This window comes from Drosophila montana, unplaced genomic scaffold, assembly GCF_035044405.1.
Source record: "Drosophila montana isolate Dmon_TW-CO22-7 unplaced genomic scaffold, ASM3504440v1 contig_2438_1, whole genome shotgun sequence".
NCBI lineage: Eukaryota > Metazoa > Arthropoda > Insecta > Diptera > Drosophilidae > Drosophila > Drosophila montana.
Window position 1 is genome coordinate 1396057 of NW_026997315.1, and position 19388 is coordinate 1415444.

Consider the following 19388-nt stretch of genomic DNA (forward strand, 5'->3'; position numbering starts at 1 on the left):
TATCAATCAATGATAAAACAAATGAATGTATATAAAACATAATTAAACAGAAATTACTTCGAATTGCGCATCAGTTGGTGGGAATACGCTAACTAGACAAAAATGATACCAATCCATTTCCTATTCATAAATATTTGTATGAAATTCAGTATAAATAACAACATGCATGAAAATTAAATTCAATTCATAAGGAGCTTAAACCGAATCGAACAGTTTGAATTGAGTACTGTAGTCAGGCTGATATATTTAGGTTAATATAATAAACTCTTACAATTAAGTCTATAATCTCCAAATGACATGTTTTAGTCTGAATTAATGTGAAATAGACATTAATCAGAGTCTTGGTATTTTTTTGGGAAAACCGTTCTACCCACTAAAGATGACTAACTCCATTAAAAACCCACTTAAACGAAAATAATTAAAATTTTTATGAGCTAACTGCTTTAATAGCAACTATCATATTTGAAGACAACTTAACTAAAGCGCTGCCATTTTTGCAATTATTTAAATTGGCTTCATTTAATATATGTGACAGACATATATTTATATGTGATCAAAATTTTATGTATATAGCTATCTTTATTTAATTATAATTCTTTATTCATATTGCAAAAGGGTCAAGCTTTAAATTTAACTAAAGTGAATTTAAAATTGCATTTTAATATTGTCCGTTTAGATTCATAACAGATATGATAAATAAATATTAATTTAATTACTTATTTATTTCGCGTAGTTTCCAATTTAATACAATTAAATATTAAATTCATTTGAAAATTGCGCTGTCAGCTTGATTTATGTGCTAAATGAACTGTAAATTTGAGCTTTCTCAATATATATAAATTCAGTTATTTAAAAATGCAAAAATCAGCTCGATTGAACCGCTGATTTAAAATAATTATTGTGATGCAGCTTTGTTGAAAGAATGTATGTTAGCTTAAGCTAAAAACATTTTTCTAGGACAAAACTTATACATGTTAATTAGTTAAAACGCCTTCAGAAAAGTGTGTTGACATTTTACCAAGAACAAAAAACTAAGCAACACATTTAAAATCATTCAATTTGATATATAAAAAAGCACGGCAAGCAAAGTTGATCTAATCTTGTTGTCTAACATGAAAATATTTCATAAAATCGTGATTATTTTCGAGCTACTGAACACGCTGCAAATGTAGTTTAAAAACAGCTTCATTAAAAACTTTAGAGAGGCCAACTTATGATTTTTAAGCAAACAAAAACAATATCAAAATCAATTTCTAAGCTCGACTTCTCTGCTCATTAGGCAAGTCCAGCAGCGCTTTTTAACAGATTTCATCAAATTGTGTCATTCGACAAAAATGAGCAAAAAAATAAAATAAATAAAGACTGAAAATCGCGTCTCGTGCTCACGCCCACAAAATCAAAGCTGATTTCATATTTTGTGCACGGCAAAATTTCACAAAAAATAAAGAAAAACTGGTTACACCCAGCTCAAATAAAAATCTGTATATATTTACAGACGTGATCTTATAACAAATTCGTGTAAATTAAATGCTCATATGCAACAACAAAGACAACAAACTCGCAAGAAACTCATAAATTGGCGCTCATTTGTTTGCTCATTTGTCGCGTCAGCCCCCAAACGGCCAATGTACATAAGGCCCGGCCCAAAATGGACATGTAAGCAAGTCAAAAGCGAGTCTATAAAATCTAATACGCACACAACAGCGGCCACAAGTCACGCCCACAGCTGTGGCTATATACTATATAAGCTATAAGCGCTGAAGTGCCTAATAACAACTCAGTTTAAGAGCGCAAGTAAAGAGCGCGGCTTGAAACTTGCTAGAGAGAGAGAGAGAGAGAGAGAGCGCTCGCGCGCACACCACATGCGCCATTGCACTCCCACACAGGCAGCCAAGTCGACGATCGTGCTCTTAAAAATTGTGCAGAACCCACTTGGAACGAGTTTTCTCAGAGAGATCGAAACGCGGACGGACTCAAGAGTCGCATCGGCTCGGATTGCGTTTTCAGTCTGTGAGCAGCTGCGTGAGCCGCACGACGATCAACGAATCAGCGAACGATCGTGCTGATCGTGCCTGAAGTTAAGTGCACGCCATGGAGAAAGACGTTAAAAGTGGCCGATCAAAATGTACGGCAAGTGTGTGACAGACCGAATGATAAAGTTGCAGTGTAAAAATAATAAATCTCTAAGACTTAAGCCCAATGATGATCAAAGATCAGTGTTAACTAAAGGTGAGTTCTATTATAAAAACTTTAAATAAAGGCTATACTTATGAGCTAATTAGATATTAACTATATTTAAAAGCAAATTTATATTGCCTTGATTAAGGCGAACAATTGAAGTTTTAAAATTTTGTAATCAGTATATTTCTATTAAACAATTGATAAAATGTTGTTTACGCAAAAACCTTATAAGAATGTCTTCCTTTAACGCAAGTATCGATCGCATAAACAACACGATCAGTTTTATCTTGTGATTGATTATGTGTTTTACAAGAAACTTCTAGTTATCTTTCTATTTAAACAGCCAGAACAGTTTTCACTTAAGAGTCTATTGCTTATATTAGGCATATGGTTAAGATTGATTCGTATTAAAGCCTGAGGATCAATTGGTTTAATTTAATATATTAATACATAATTGATCAAAAATTGTTAAGTGTCTATTGCTTATAATAAACATTTCCTAAAGATTGATTCGTTTTAAAGCTTGCTGAAGAATGAAAAACTTTTTATTATAAAACAGTTTTTTTATAGAGTTAAATTCTGTATGAAAACTTCTTTGATTTGAAGTATTGAATTGTGTTGGCAATGTATTATTCAGTTAAGGAAAATTAGGCCTAATCTTACGATTGGTCTGTCAAGTTGTAAACCGAAATTTATTTATTGTATTGTAGAGACCAAGTATAAGGTTTAGATCAAATAGAACTCTTACTTTCAATTAATATATGATAAATATATGTGTATATATTACTTTCATGTGCAATATCTCCAGAAGATTTGAACTAGGCATACAATTGGCACATCTAAGTATAGTTTTGCCATATCATAGCAATTTATATATAAAATAGTATTATTTTATATAATCTGTTGCGTTTTAGTACAACAACAGGCTGCTAACTAGCTCAGGGTCCCTGCAAACAGTAGCCCAGCACGCGGACAACTCAATCAAAGAGTTGCAATCACACACAATCACCACAGCAGCAGCAGCAGTAAGCAGCAGCAGCAGCAGCAGCAGCAGTAAGCAGCAGTAAGCAGCAGTTAGCAGCAGCAGTCAGCAGTTGGTCTCAGATCTGGCTAGCTGGAGTGCAGTGGGGGATTTGGCCTTTGGTTGGCCGCCAAGTCGGCGTCCACATTTCATAAATCAGCATGTGCAGTGTGAGGGAGGGGGGAGATCTGTGCGTTTGCCGTTTCGCTATGAAACCGCCTGCTGCGAATCCTGGCTATTTATTGTATTTTAACAACATTATAAACGAGCGTTTAAGTGGCGAGTGGCGAGTGTCGAGTGGGGCCGCATTTGATTTGTGTTAGAATGCAAAATACACCGAGACTCCAAACGGGCCAAAGACAATGCCAGGCTGGCTGCCAGAGGGGGGGCAGACAGACAGACCGACAAAGCAGCCAATACAAACAAACAAACAAACAAACAGACAGACAGAGAGACAAACAAGCAGAAAGCCGTTTCATAATCAGCCTAAAAGACGTGGCAACATGTGGCCAAACGTTGTCGTTTGGGCCGGGTCAAATGTCAAGCACATTATTTTTGTGTTTACGTATAATAAATATAAATGCATGATGCATTTTTGATAGATTTTCATGCCAATAAACAAGCTGGCTTTAACCGCTAGAATGGTGTTTTGGCCAACACTTGGCCAGATCAAACCTGGCCAGACCAGACCAGACCAGACCAGACCCGAGCAGACCCGAGTCAGCCTCTCAGCCATTGTGTGGGTACATAAATTCAGAAAAGACATAGCACGGCAACGGGACACCAGGAAGCCTGCGTTTTTTTCATCATTTTGGCTTTTTTTTTTATCGATCCGGCTCTTATAGTCGTAATTTTGTGTCTATGCAAATGTACGCGTTGTGTTCGCTTTGCATTTTTCGGGCTGATGTTGAAAAATCGACGATCAACTCTGTCAGTCCTCCAGTCTGTCAGTCCGTCAGTCAGTCAGACAGTCAGTCAGTCAGTCTGCCAGTCTGCCCGTCTGTCCTGTCAGCCTACTGAGCTGGCGGACCAACCACGTTGATGTGGCCAAACAATGCCTTGTTGACACTGATGGAAAATCTGCGTGTCACAAATATCAAAATTCAATCGTTAAACTATGAGAGCCTATGATCGATTCCTCTGATCCGGCAACTCCAGCTGCTGCCCAGACCAGCCCAGGCAAGACTTTGACATTCAAATTGTCTCGCAGCCAGTTTACCGGCACAGCTCAGAGTTATAGATCTGAACACCGATATGCTAATCCCGACGACTGCAAATGCTGATGCACAGTACGCAGTTGATCTGCAACTGATCTTGGGTGAAAGAGGAAAGTTGCGTCTGCAACGACATGCATTGATGGGCAGAGCATAGTTGATGATGATAATCAGCCTTTAATCAGTAAGAAAGTGTAGTTAAAATATTCACTTTCTGCTATCGATCAGCATGCGAATATCCGATCTTCAGCCACTTTTGATTTGAAGTGAACAAAAAATAATTGTGTTTCTCTCTTTTTCTGATCTTCAGTTATTGCCAGTAAATGTTAAATAAGCAACAAAAAATAAGTTCCTCTCTATTTAAATAAATGCAAGACTTCCTGATCTTCAATTGTTGCCAAGTCCTCGATCAGTACGCGTGTGCCCAAATTTTCTTTAACCAAAATGAAAAACAAATAACATTTTTCTTTCTGTAAAAATAAAAGCAAGATCAGTACCTGAATTTCTGATTCTCACCAAATTTCTAATAATCACAGTAAACAGCAAAAAATACTTTTCTCAATTGGTTAAATGAAACAGAAATAAAATAATTTGGCAATAGTAGCATAGTAAAGTTTATTTAAATAAATAATCATTGAATGGTTATTTTTCGAATGTTTTTCAACGATGGAGAGGCGGACATTAAATTTTTACAAAACGAAAGCAAATTAAGAGATTATCATCTGCTTTAAGAAGCACTTGCTAAATTGCGACATAATCTTGAATTGATCATGTAATTAAAGCAAGCACAAGTTAATTTAATAATGCAAACAAAATTCAAATAAATGAAACACATTCGAATGAAACTTAAAGTTTATGAACTGACTTAACGTCATGACTTAAAATGGCATGGAACATGATACAGAGATCGTTTGTTATAATGTTAAGACTTGCTGAGAAGTCAGTGATCGGAGAGCAAAACGAAATTGAATAAATTAACAGCATGATGAAAATAGACTATAAAATGATTGATTAATTGAAAAATGCCTTAAAAGGTGTGTAGAATTATTTCTAGAGTTGAAAAACTAATGCCAACCATGATGCAACAGATTTCCTTGAAGACAGTCAATAAAGGAGCATAAGAATAGATATTTCGATGCTGGGGATATGAGGAATCTAAAGCCCAAAACCTGTCATCAAATTAGAAGACACCTTTGCCTAATTGAAAACCAATTTAATGCATATAAACAATAACAAATGCAAGGCAAACAAGCGCAAATCTGCAAAGCAACATAAAAGAAAGAAAAAACAGAAATAATATAATACATATCATATAGAAAAAGGCCGAGAGTGAGCGAAAAAAAAACCAAGAAGCCAACTAAATTACTTAACAAGCCGTTGAGGCTGCGGCTGGAAGATGTCGACGACGACGACGACGACGACGTCGTCTGGGATGATTTACTTGTGCGTAATAATGCAACGCCCGCAACGCTGGAACGGCAAAGACAAGCAGAGGAATGGCCACAGTCCAGAGCAGAGATGAGACCTGGCCAGGCCGGGGAGTCCACAGAGCCTGGTCTGAAGGATGGGCCTACGCAGCGCGCACGGTAAATGCATGTGAGAAGAAGTCTAACTGGGAATGCGCCTCAATTTAAAATGCGAATTACATTATCTGATCAAATGCATTCTTTGGTGCGCTCCAGGAGGACGACTCTGCCTCTGCACACTCATACTCATTGAGTGTGTATTTCTGTGTTCTCTCTGTGCGTGTGTGTGTGTGCGCGCGCGTGTGTGTGTGTGTGGATGCTGCACAAATAAATAAATTTTAAAATACAAACAAGTAGCGCGCACAAAAAGCGCCGAGTGGAAAATTCGTGACAGCAATTGTTGATGAGCAGCGTGTGAACAGAGCAGACCGAACGGCCCCGGTACGTATCGATATTGTAGCATAGGCCCCGGGACCAGAAGGCTCCATACAACACAGCAAGAACTCAAGATCACAGCAACAACAGTAACAACAACAACAATATGAATGTTTGCACAGCAGCAAAACGCGTAATATTGAGCGACTAATAGCTGAAACTTGACTTGAAAGCGAACGAAATGGCCAGCGACTCGACGGAGACACATTCGGAGACCCCGGACCCAAGAGACTGGGGCCGTACACCTCCGCAGTCTAATTAACTCCTACACACACACACACACACTCGAGTTTTAATTAAGGCGCACATGCTTATGTTTAAATACCTATATATACATACTATATATATATATATATATATATATACACTCTATATTATATACAAGAATCAGATGTGTATCAAGCCAGAATAACAACCGCGAAACAATCAAGTTGACGAACTGAGAGTGGGCAGCTTCCAGCGCTAAATGCGCAGCTTGCTGCTAAATACAACAGCAACTAACAAGTTTTGAAAAGTTTAAACCGATCTTGACTACCCTACTACTACTATTTGACTAGTACTATCAGCTAGGCAGTAACTGAAACTCTTTATCTTTGGATACATTGTCGAAGTCGACATTACATGACACATATTAAATACCAGATTTATTGGTTAATGAAAGTATAAAATAACGTAGTTTATATATAATCATATCAAAGCATAGACAAAGGTTAAGTTAACTCGAATTGTTGTTTTTGGGCTGATCTAATAAACATGTCAGGTACAATAAGGATAATGAGTTATGTAACGGCTTATATAAGGAATTGTATTTTGGTTTATTCTCTGAGATTTACGACATATGGTTCCCCTGGGAGCTATACGATACGATAGTCTAAACTATAGTTTATATAAGATGTCGCCAAGGTTTTGGCAGCTCATATTTGATGTCTTTCGTACAAACTCAATGTCTTGGATAGATACTTTCCATGACAGCTCATAAGATATTGTGTTCTGAACCCATTGAGATATGATCTGCCTGCTTCAGTTTTATATACCTAACTTAAAATGTAAGGCACAAGCCCGACAAACTGAAAGAAAGCTATATTAAGTTCGATCTTTCTCATAGATAAGAATATATACAGTTTCTAATGCTTAAAATGTCTCCTTAAGGATATAAAAAATTTGTTTACAAATTAATATTGTTCTTTGCGAACGAATGAAAGTTGTAACTCGAAAAGGATTTAATGAAGTAGTTGAGCTATAAATGCAGAAAATGTAGCCTATATAATTGTTTTATAAGTTCGCGCCTCTGTCTTAATAGATATATATAATTATTTATATAAAGATCTCCCAATTATGGAATTTAAATGAAAAAAAGAGTTATCGAACAGCAAAAATATAAATTAAAATTAAAATCAAAAACTGCTTTAAGCTGTGTTCACACAAAAAAGTTTAGTTTCATTTTTAATTTTTAATTACTTATTGTAGGGTCAATATTTCATTTGTTATTGAGCACATTAATTCGAGTTTTATTTATAAAGTTTAAAATTTAATTATGACAAACTTTGTGAATACGTTTTAGTTGCACGCTAAAAGTTTGGTGTAAAAAAAAAGAGATGCCAAAGTGCGCAAACTGTGCCAAGCAGCTCGAATCTCTCAGTCCCTGATGTTGGCTGCTGACTTCGCAGACATCAATCTAGAACGGCAGGCAGAAGCTGAAAGATAGTCAGACAGACAGACAGACAGACAGTCAGAGAGACAATTGGACAGACGATTGGCAACTGGTTGAGAGTTGACAATAATGACGATGACGATGAGGCTCGGCGGATTGGACGATGCAATGCATCGATAGAAAGTAAAAGAACAGCATGAGCTGGAGCTGGAGCTGATGATGGAGCTGTGGCTGAGGCCTCGGTCTCGTCCCGGCCTGACTCTGGGCCTTCTTTAGCAGAATTTTAACTGCAATTTTAATGAGACGTGGGAAAATACTCGAATGTACTTAAATGCCGCATGACGCAAGTAATTTGTAAAACTCGCACGTTGCATGCAGATTTTTATTGATCAACTGCAAGTGCTTAACATTAATGGCTATATTTTTGAGAGACAGACAGCGAGTGGGGTGAGAGAGAGAGGGAGAGAGAGAGAGAGAGAGCTCGGCTACTGGCCACAAATTAGCGTTGACAGCGCGCTCGCTGACAAAGGACCACCGGCCAGCGGTCAAATGGTGGCCATTGTCCACTCCCCACTTGGAGAGCTGTGGCTGCGGTTGAAGCTGAGGCCTGGGCAGCCAATTGGACGCCTAGCGTGCGCTTGCTAGGTGGCATGCCGCATCTGTGGCACGGCTAACTGGCTAACTTGGACAGCTGCTGGGCAGCTGAGCTTGTTAAATGTTTTGCCGCCAAAGCGACAACTGGGAAATTGGCAACTGGGCGACTGGGCAACTGGCTCGACTCGACAAACATTGGGCCGCCATCGTGAGCGTCATTTGAATGGTGTGATAATTTTTGCGCCTTTTGGCCGGCTGCTTGGCAGCTTTGGCAGTGAATTAATTGCGTGCCACATTATAAATTTAACGCTGGGCAACAGCAGCAGCAGCAGCAGCTTATTAAAGGTTCGATGCTGTCTCTAAACACGCGTTGCACACGCTGCATTTCAAAAGAAATTCTCACACGCCGCTCGGGAGAGAAAAAATTGAAAAACAAACGAAGAGAAAAAAAAACACAACAGCGGCGCAACATAAATTCCAAAAAGTTTCGTGGCATGTTGCAAAGTTGTTGGGGTGTTGTTACTGCCGCTGCTGCTGCTGCTGCTGTTGTTGTTGCTACGTGTGGGCATGTCAAGGCGTCGCGTAAGTGGCAGTCACTGACGTTGCCTCTGCCGCTGCTGCTGCTGGGCTGCTGTCTGCCGATGCTTGCAAATATTGCGCATACGCCGTGTGCTGCAGTTGTTCGCAGTCAATCAGCTGCAAATGGCCAAATGAAATGCGACAAATGAAGCGCCGAAAATGCTGAGAACGCGATCAAAGCGTTTATTTTTGCTGATCACTGCGATCGCTTTAAGTGGCCTGGATGGGGCATTTTTTTGTATTTCACAGGCCCACTCGCAGCTGCTCAAATAGGAAATTGCGAGCAAAATATTTTAGCCAAATGCAGGCTGCAGTTAATCAAAATGAAATATATCTGTTACTTGGGAAATTGAGAGACATTTTATAATGCTTGTTTTAACACATATTTGTATATCAGCATTGGGTCTTAATTCAGCGAAATTTCAAGAAGTGTATTGTGCTAAATAATATATTTTTTAAATAATACAAATTTTACAAACATTCACTTTAATTGCAACTGAGATCATAATTTCAAAGACAAATAAACACAAATGATTTTGAGTGTGCAAACGTATCCAAAAGTAAGAGATCTTAGATCTGTATAGATTATACACAACCTCTATCTGTTTGTGTGTCTAGCTCTTATAATCTTTTAGGAGACTGAAAATCTATTTTTATCTAAATTGAGGCATAAAATATAATTAGTCTAAGCCCATATTTTAAATTTGTCTCTAACTTCTATAGTTCATGAGATATACGAGTTTTAAAGATGCACATGGTTATATCTTGATTAAACCAGATATGTGATCGGATCAAGTATGTATACAATGGAGTCGGATATGTCTGCATTAAATACCTTTTTGAACAGTTTTTAGGCGTTCAAGATAAGCATAAAATCGGAGCAGAGGCAAAAAATTAGATAAAAAATAAAGGAATTAAATTGAAAAGATATTGCACACTGTTCAAACTTCTTAAAGTTGAAAAGAAATTAGGCGTAACTGTGGGTTGACTGCAGAAAGTGTCGCCAAAACAAAATGTTCTAACTTTTTCCACTAAAAGGCAAGTCAGCTTAAAGAATTTGAATTTTTCTTGCGTGTCACCCACGCAGACACAGCGCAATAAACAGGATGCTTTAGGGACAATCTATGGACTTTTTACGACCACATTTTGACAATATTCAACAATATAAATGCAATTTTAAGCGCTGTTATGCCAAAAAAAAAAGAGAAGAACTATAATTTTCATTCGCTGTTGCCGTTTGGCGATTTAACACAAACGACTGCGAACGATATTCACATTTGCATGTATCTGTATCTATGGCATTAACTGTAGCTGTGGCCTGCTGTATCTGTATCTGTATCTGTATCTGTGCTTTCTGAAGCAAATGGCAAACAGAAATTTGCATATCAAACGCAGTCAACAACAGACGCCGCACAGTCGCCTTCGATACGTTTTACAACAACAGCAACAACAACAACAACTACGACATGTAGCTAATGCATAGACAATGTCGGCGAATTTGCGTACGCCGAACGATGCGAATTAACTAAATTACAATATGTGAAATTGTCGTTGGGATCCGCTTGTGTTCCCCCTTGCCCCAGCACCCACTCTTGATCTACCCCCTGGCCGCAGCAGTAACCCCCATTTTGCGGCGTTTTGTGCTATATTTGCGTGAAATTATTATGGCAATCGATTGTGCGTCTTAAAACATTATGAAAATTAAATGCGTCGACCACACAGGCTGACTAGAAAACGGGCGATAAAATTATTATTGATTACTCATACGCCGCGTATAACGGCTAAAGGAAGCAACAGAAGTAAAAAATCAACAAAAACCTACTTAAAATGCAGTCAGCACAAGTGCATGACTGCCAGATGCTCTGTGTATGGGAAATATATGGAAGTAAACAAATTTGTTTTAGTTTTCCAAGACATGAAACAAATAGAGATCGGATTACGTAAGGTAGTAATTAAGTAAGATTAATAAGAATAATAAACTCAAGATCTGATGACTAACTAATTAGGGATTTTTTAAAGATATTTCAAAATGAAGCAAAGATAAACATTTCACATTATAAGAGAAAACGATTTTTTTGGATTTTTTAAAAATATCCACCATTAAACTTTTCACATTATATGAGTAATTTTTTTTTTAAAGAGTATGTAAATTTTGGCATTTTATTAAAAATTGCAGTTCCATTCAGATGTTTTATTTTTTTTGATTTACCTAATTCACAAGGACTACAAATTAAAATTATTATTAATAAAGGAAAGTTATTAGAATTTATTTTTAAATATTTCTGTAAATTGATGTTTGCCAAAAAAGGTTATTATAGTTTTAAATTTAAATTTAAATATAGGACAACATTTTTTCTTAATATGTTACTTTCTCTTTGCCAGAAAAAAGAATACTTTTTTTTGCGAAATCATATTTTTCAAAATATATTATTTCTCTTTTTCCCTTTTATTTGGGTTTCCTACACTTAATATAAGGTCAGTTAGCTATAATCCATTTGACTAAAGATGAATTCAAGTTTGTTGCTTAAATCTTCTTTGAACTCAGTTAAATATTCTTGACGTAAGCTTGAGCTGAGCAAAACTAACAGCTTTGACTGTCAGACACGCTCATTTGCCCATTATTTACAGGGTATATAGCAAACAGGGACAACGACAACGGCTTCGATGAGCTTTCTACAAGCAACGCTGCTGACGATGTCGATGTCGATGACGATGACGCGATCGCCAGTCGCGATAGCCGCAATTATTTTCGTCATAAGTCAGCCAATGTGGCGACCACGTTGCACTCGGCTCAGTTTCTGCCCCGCTGCCGCTGGCCCCGCAGCCGCTTAAGCTGCTGCTGCTGCTGCATGTTGTTGTTTTGTGACTCGGCTTGGCTGCTGCCGCCGCCGACGCTGCTGTTGTTGTGGTTGTTGTTGTGCTGGTTTTGTTATTTTTTTTGTATTTCGTTTTGTTGTTTAATTTTATTTTTTTATTTTGCGCACCACACAAGCTTCCAAATAAGGGACGGCACATGTGAACTGAGGAAGCTATAACTAGCGCTGCGAGCTACGCAAATCTGTGGGCTTTGCACTTTCGCATAGATTTCAATGGAAATCAACGCATGCTGACAAACTGCAGCCTCGCGGATTGATCCAAGCAGCGCAAAATGGGTTCAGTTGTGCCAGGTGGCGGCAATTGTGTCTCTCCAATGGCGACCAGGAGTCGAATTCGCGTCGAAGTTGACTTCGAGTCGCGGCGCGTCGCGTCGCGTCGCGTCGTGCAACATATGGCAGCGATGACAACGCATGTTAACAGCTTTTTAAAGGCAATTGCACAACAACAACAACAACAACTGCAACAGCAGCCACACACGCTTCTCGCTTTGCCACAATTCCCAGGCCCAAGTGGCAGATAAGCCATCGGAAGCACCAAAAAAAATATATATAAGGCAGACGACTATAGTTTTTTTTTGTTTTGTTAGTTTTTTGGCTACTTGCAACTTGAAACCTGTGACAGGAAATCTCACGCGTGCCACAATTGAGCAGCGGACGCGTTGTTGATTATCCAAAAATGCGGTCTGGCGTGCCTTTGAATTAAGGTATCGATTTAGCCGGGACTGCCAGCCAGGCAAAAGACCAAGCCAAAGTGCAACGCAATGCGGCGCGTCACTCATTTTCATTCATTGTGGCGCGCGCTCATTGTTGGTGTGAAATTTAGCACAGCAGCAGCAGCAGCAGCAGCAGCAGCAACAACAACACCACTAACAACAGCAACAGCAGTAGCTGCAGCATGTGGCAACTTGAACAAGTGGCTGCGGTTGCAATGAATCCGCATAACAGACATACAACCAAATGGACAAATGTGCAATTGGACAGACCTGGGGCAGAGCTCTTGCTGCTGCTGCAGTTGTTGCTGCAGCAAATATTTCTTGAGTCGCCGTTGCAGCAGCAAGGCACGAAAAATACTTTTTAAATGCAGCGAAGCGTCAAACGCAACGCTTTCTACCCTCTGCCAGCAACCAAGGATCAAGTGTTATAAATGTTAATTCACAAATAATTGCAGGCAGTGCCTGCCTGGCATCCACATCCACACGCGCAACATTATGCAAAGTTTTTGCATGGATTGCTTAATCGGCGCCAATCACACGATGATGAGCTCGATGCCACAAAAAACTAAGGTTGGGTTCGCCGTCCCAGCCTCTGTCATCATCATCGTCTAGACCAAGCACAAGATTTGCACGAGTCGTCGTCGCCGTCGTCGAGGCGGCGACGGCCAAGAACTTTATCAAAATCTGTGCAGAAGCATAAAGTTTAATTGAAAATTTATGGCACTTTCATCAACTGGAAGAGCTTACGATTTATAGAGTATTATGACCAGCTGATGACGTTCGTTTCGCATAGAAGCACACAAGTCTTGTGTCTAATGGAATACACTGAATATTCTATGGCTAGTAATTCACATAATACTCAAAAACAAAGAATTGCTGAATTTGATAAAAGAATTTTCGGTTTGCAGGTTTCATTTAACTTATAGTTATGAAAATTTGAGATTTATTAAGATTGTGGACTTATAATGGGGTGTGTTTGGACGTACTTTTAAATTCAATTCAGGAAAACCTTAATTAATTATTTCTTGTTGTTATCTAATAGACCATTGCATTCGTCCTTCAGTATTTCATTAGAACAACTTTTCGTTTAATAAATCATATATTATTAAATATACATATATTCATTCAAACACAACTTTTAAAATTTGGTTTCAAGATATCCATTAAAAATTGGAAGCTATATTAAACTGATCTTTCTATCATATAGAAATAACATACGAGTGGAACCCCCAGAAAGTACAATTTCTTTTCTATGCCACGAACCCTTAGATAATAAAATGCTTTCATTCTATACCACCTTTCGTTTTGTAAATCCCCACATAGAGTACATGTTGAGCTGAACAACAACTTGATTGCCATCATACTCTAACATTTATCTTATTCTTGTTGTCAAATGAAGAACTCCTCTCACCGTTTTGCACATGTTTACAAAACGAATTGAGACAAGTTAACGACGCGTTGGTCTATTGTACGGGTATTAGCGGCAGTGACAAAACATCTTCGGTAATAAATTCTAAGCGCACCAACGCCGCACACTTGTGCCATCCATTTCATTATATAATGAAGCACGCGGACATCCCACACAGAGCCAATCCGAGCCGAGCTGCTGCTGCCCACAGTTTCCCAGTTGCCAGCCGCCAGTTGGCAGTTGGCAGTACCCAGCACCCGAGTACCCGGTGCCCGGGCAACAGCAACAATAAAACATCACCAGTTAAAAGAGCTCAGTTCAGCTTGGCTCATTTCCTGCCCACAATCGAAATGAAATGTTGAAATCAACACAATTTTTATATATATTGTAGCTAGAGCAGAGCGTTCAGAGAATGCTTTGAAGCTGTTAGAAAAAAAATGCAATTAACTTAAGTGAATTGTATCAAAATAGATACCAAAACAAACTTTGAAAAAAACTGCTGAAATGTTTACGCCTATGTATTTTTCTATAAAAATGTTTCAGCCATTATATTGGGCATTTATAGCTTAAAACCGAAAACGTAAACCTTAAAAATCTTAAGTTCTAAGCCGAAGAGCATTCCAAGCATTTTATAAACACCTGTAGAGGATATTATAATTTCGTCATGACATGAAAAGGAGACATTTCCGACCCCATAAAGTGTATATATTCTAGATAAGCATCAACAGCCGAGTTGATTTAATTGAGTTTCTATGCCAATAAGTCTCTCAGTTTAAAGCTATCGTCTTAGAGGTCTGTCTCTCTGTTGCAGTACATATGACAAAGCCGGTCGGATCGAATCACTATATCATATAACTGACATAGAAACGATCGGTCGAAAATTACCTTTTTTCATACTAAGATAACTTGACCAAACCCGGGAATAATTAGTTCACTACGATCCTCATATAGTATATGCAAAGCTTTACAACATCTGGCGACTTATGAAGTAAGTGAAAAAGTAGGTTCTTATGTAGTGCAATAGTCTGTTTTCCACGATATTTTCATCAAACTCTGCATTTACGAGCAGCACTATTCTGACATATCTCTAAAAGGGAAATGTCTACAAGGAAATTAAATCTTCTGCATGACAAGATAGTCCTTACATTCTCTTTTTTTTCATCCTATCTTAAACAGAACAGTTGGCAGTAGGTTTGTTGCATTCAATATTATTAGTAGTTTAATTCGATATCTGGTTTGATTTACTCAATATAAATCAATCATAGCTTCCGTCTATATATCAGAGTTTGTCCTGACCGACTGAAAATGGAAAGGAAAAAGAAATAGAATCTGAAATATGTACTGCAGCTTCCTTTAGTGGTAATAGAAACTATGATTTCCAAGTGGGGAAAATCGGTGTTCAAAGCTAATATGAAAAACAATGTTTAGGGTTCCAACTAACAAAAGAGAGGTGGCTGGCTCAACTCCAGAAGCAAGCGAAGGCAGCTATGAATTCGTCAATAACACAAACAAATGTCCTGCTATTTGCCTTTTCAACAACTCCTAATTTTAACATAAATAGATATTTTCTACAAGCTTAGAGGCAATTTACATTTTTTTCTTTGCATATCTATAACTTTATCTGAACAATCTCCGAAACTACGATATAAAAGCTGGAAATGATGCGATGTGGAAATAAACAGACATTGAAGAGATTGCCGGCTTGCATCAAGAGAAAACATCTTAATAAATCTAATCTATGAAAGAAGCCACTCCAAAAAAAAAAAGAAACAAAAACTAATTCTCAGCCATAAAATGCGCAGTGAAGCGAGGCTAAAAGAAAAAACCTACGTAAGCGGCTGTCTCTAAGTTGCCGCCGTTGTCGCCGCCTCTGCCACGCTTCAGTGGCAGAGCTTTGGGCGTGGCGGACAGCGCATGTTGCCACATGGCGCTAGCAAAAGGCAGACGGGCACGCCTGGGGGGTAAGGTCGTTGAGATTTCATAGTGGATAGCAAAGAATTTTGATTAACTTGGAAAATCATTGGAGTAAGTCAGACAAGGGAGCGGCGGGTGTCTCTACCGAGTGTGTTGTGTGTGTGTGTGTGTATGTGTGTGTGTGTTGTGTTGTGTTGTGCACAGTTGCACAATCGCTGCTTAGACAGTTGCATACAATGTACGCATTATTTGTTTGCATTGCCAACAATAATTGCTTAACTAAATGCGCCAAAGGAGTTCTGAAAGGCACAAGCGCCTCGTTAAGGCCGCCTGGTCGCCTGGGCCAGGCTGGCGGCTGGCGGGTTTTGGCCTTTAAATAATCACAATGAAAGCAAGAGGCACACAAAACAGACGGCAGACAAGTCAAGCAAAAAAAAAAAAAACAATACACAAAAACAACAACAGCAGCAACAACAACAACATCAGCAAAAAGAAGCTCACAAATTGTCATTTCTTAAACTTTGCTTTTTTTTCTTTCTGTTTTGCAGATTGCGAAGGCGGCAGGCGGCTGCCGGCTGGCGGCAAACGGCCACAAGAAGTTGCAAGCGAGTCGCAGTTCAGGTACCTTGCTGCCTTCCAGCGGTGGCATCAACAGTTCAGCCTCAAGATGTTGCCGACGCGCACAATGTGCGGCTTTAAGAAATGCCGAATTCCAGAAGCTGCAGTACAATCAGTTGAATTAAAAAACAGCCCACAGACAGAGACAGACAGAGAGAGAGAGAGAGCCAGAGCGAGAACCAGAGCGAGAGGGTGGCAGGGTGGTAGCAAGAGGGAGATAGCTGCGAGGACAACGCGACGATATCATCGCACAGCTGCGGCCTAGGAAATTAAGAGGACATTGTGGCGGCATGTGGTCAGAACTCAACGCGCGGCGGCTTAAACACAAAATCCAGCTCCAGCTCCAGCTCCAGCTACAGCTACAGCTACAGCTACAGCCGCAGCAGCAACCGCAGCCGTCCAGCTCCATGCAGCAGACGCAGTCGCTGGTTCGGGCCACGCAAGATTCTTTGCGTTGTTGCGTTGTTGGTGGCGGCTCGCGATGGCAACCGCCACTGGCCACTGACAGAGGTCGCCCTCGTACGTAATCGGCGAGCATTGCAAATGCTTTTGTGCCGTCTGTTTCGCCTGTCGCGCTGCCTTGTGCTGCGCACGTGGCCAACTTGGTGACGCTTGGCCCCAAAAACAACAGCAGCAGCAACAGCAGCAGCCGCAACAGGGGCAGCAAATCATTGAAATGTCGTTAGAGGCTCGAGCGGCACGCGGCTGCGATAGTCAGCCGAACCGCAAAATGCTTTTAATTTCTCAAACTGATATGTACTTAGTGTGCCCAGGTTCGATCCGCAGAGGGGGCCAAGAACATGTGTGGCTGTCTGTGTGTGTGGACAAGAGCTAAGCAGTTGGAGGAGTTGCTGCGAGCAGCAGCGGAAACTTTACGCGAGGAGGTGGACTTTGGGTGTGCTACAACTTGAAATAGTTCAAGGAGTTCGCATTGTTCGAATGGGTTCCAATCTAAGCTAATTTTAGCTCAAAGGGAGTTCACATTTGATCACATGAGTTGCAGCATTACTTGAAGTATGTTCAAGTTAACAATAATTAAATTCCATTTGGAAAATTTTAAAATATTACTACTTTCTTGATTAGTAAAATTAAGAAGATTATTTCTGAATAATACTTTCCATGTGCCACTGAAAAGCCCAAAGCTATGAATATTTTTAGAAGATCAACTAGATTTATTTATTTATAAATATTTATAAAAAATTATAAGAGCAGAATTAAATTTAAAAAAAAATAACCAAAAAAACATCCATCAAAAACAAAACGATTCTATCCAAAATCAAAGTTTGAGTATTTTTAAAAACTGATTTTAAATTTTCTATAATATAATGAACCATGTTAATTTCAAAGTAGAGGGTCACGAAAAAATACAAAAATCTATCCCAAATTATTTTACAAATTGTTGTGCTTGTACAAAATAATACAGAAAATATAAAATGAAACGAACAAATTCTTGAGCTTTGGCAAAGTAAAACAGAAACTTTAAGTGATGGTTAAGAAATTTTAAAATTTTAAATAAAGTGAAAATCTATCCAAAAGAATATGTTAAAATTAAAGCCATAAAAAAACATTTAACCTAAAGCACAAACTGTACCTAAGAAAAACAAAAATGAAAGTCCAAAGGGTCACTGCACACGATCAGCAAACACTTTGAAAAGTATACTAATAAAAGCTAAAGCCAATAAACTTACAACATTTCGTATTTTGTGATTTGTATACATATAATTTCGGTGGGCGTGGGCGTTTAAGATGCGCAGGTGAGCGACCAAAGAAGGCAAACACCCGCGCAGCCAAAAGCTACGCATATTAGTTTGCTATACATAAGTATTGTATAAAGTGGCGCAAAGTTGCCCAACAACAGCAACAGCAACAGCAGCCACAACAACAATAGCAACAACAAAAACAAACAGAAAGAGCAACCCACTGCATGCGGACAATTAACCTTGGCTGGACTCGGAGTTGGCGGCAGTGTCAGAGAACGACCTACAGCAGCCCCGGGCAATAACAAGCTATGAAGTTTATCAGTCAGCTGGCTAACCAAGCAGCAGCAGTAATAATAACAAATAGTGATGACGTGCCAGCCAAATACCCTGTAGGCCAATACATCTGAAATGGGTATGCGAAATACTAAGCGAAAGTATCTTTCGAGCAAGCATAACTCGAAGAATTTAAAAGCAGATAATGCTGGCAAGGATTTACGGAAATGGAGAAGAAAATAGGATATATAGAGTCTACAAATAGAGTTGGGTCAGAAAAATTGTGAATATAGTTTCAGTTTAACTAAAATTTCGAAATTATTGCCTATTGCCTATTGCCCAAGCTAACAAATAAAATTAACAATTAAAGAGGCGAAATATAGTAGAAACCCAGAGACCTTAAGTAGGTTAAATTCGTTAGAAAATTGGTCTACGGCTCTAACAAATTGGATTTTAAGAAAAACATATCATTTTATTTTGGTAGCCAAGAACTGAAATACTTTTATAGCTAGAATCAAAAAAGCTCAACGTAAATGAGAAGACACTAAAATTAGAATAATAAAAGGAATATCATCTGGAATTGCAAATACAACTGTCACTTCTCATGGAACTTAGAACGAGTCTCTGGAATTTGTTTTTCCAGGGCATCATGTAGTCGAGCACAAGCTTAAACAGCACACCTACTTCTTTGTTGTGTTTGTTGTGACCAGAAGCGGCGTTGGTGTCACACCCACAACATTTGCGT

At 38.8% G+C, this 19388-nt stretch overlaps 1 protein-coding gene and 1 long non-coding RNA gene across 2 annotated transcripts in view; one reads left to right on the plus strand and one right to left on the minus strand.

The window, feature by feature from the left end:
* bs (blistered) overlaps positions 1-19388 on the minus strand; it is a 38079-nt gene that overhangs the window by 8544 nt on the left and 10147 nt on the right. The gene's annotated exons all lie outside the window — the stretch shown is intronic.
* Positions 1155-18360, plus strand: LOC135428049 (uncharacterized). Its single transcript, XR_010436190.1, has 2 exons — positions 1155-2229; positions 16601-18360. It is a non-coding gene; the product is annotated as an uncharacterized LOC135428049 (long non-coding RNA).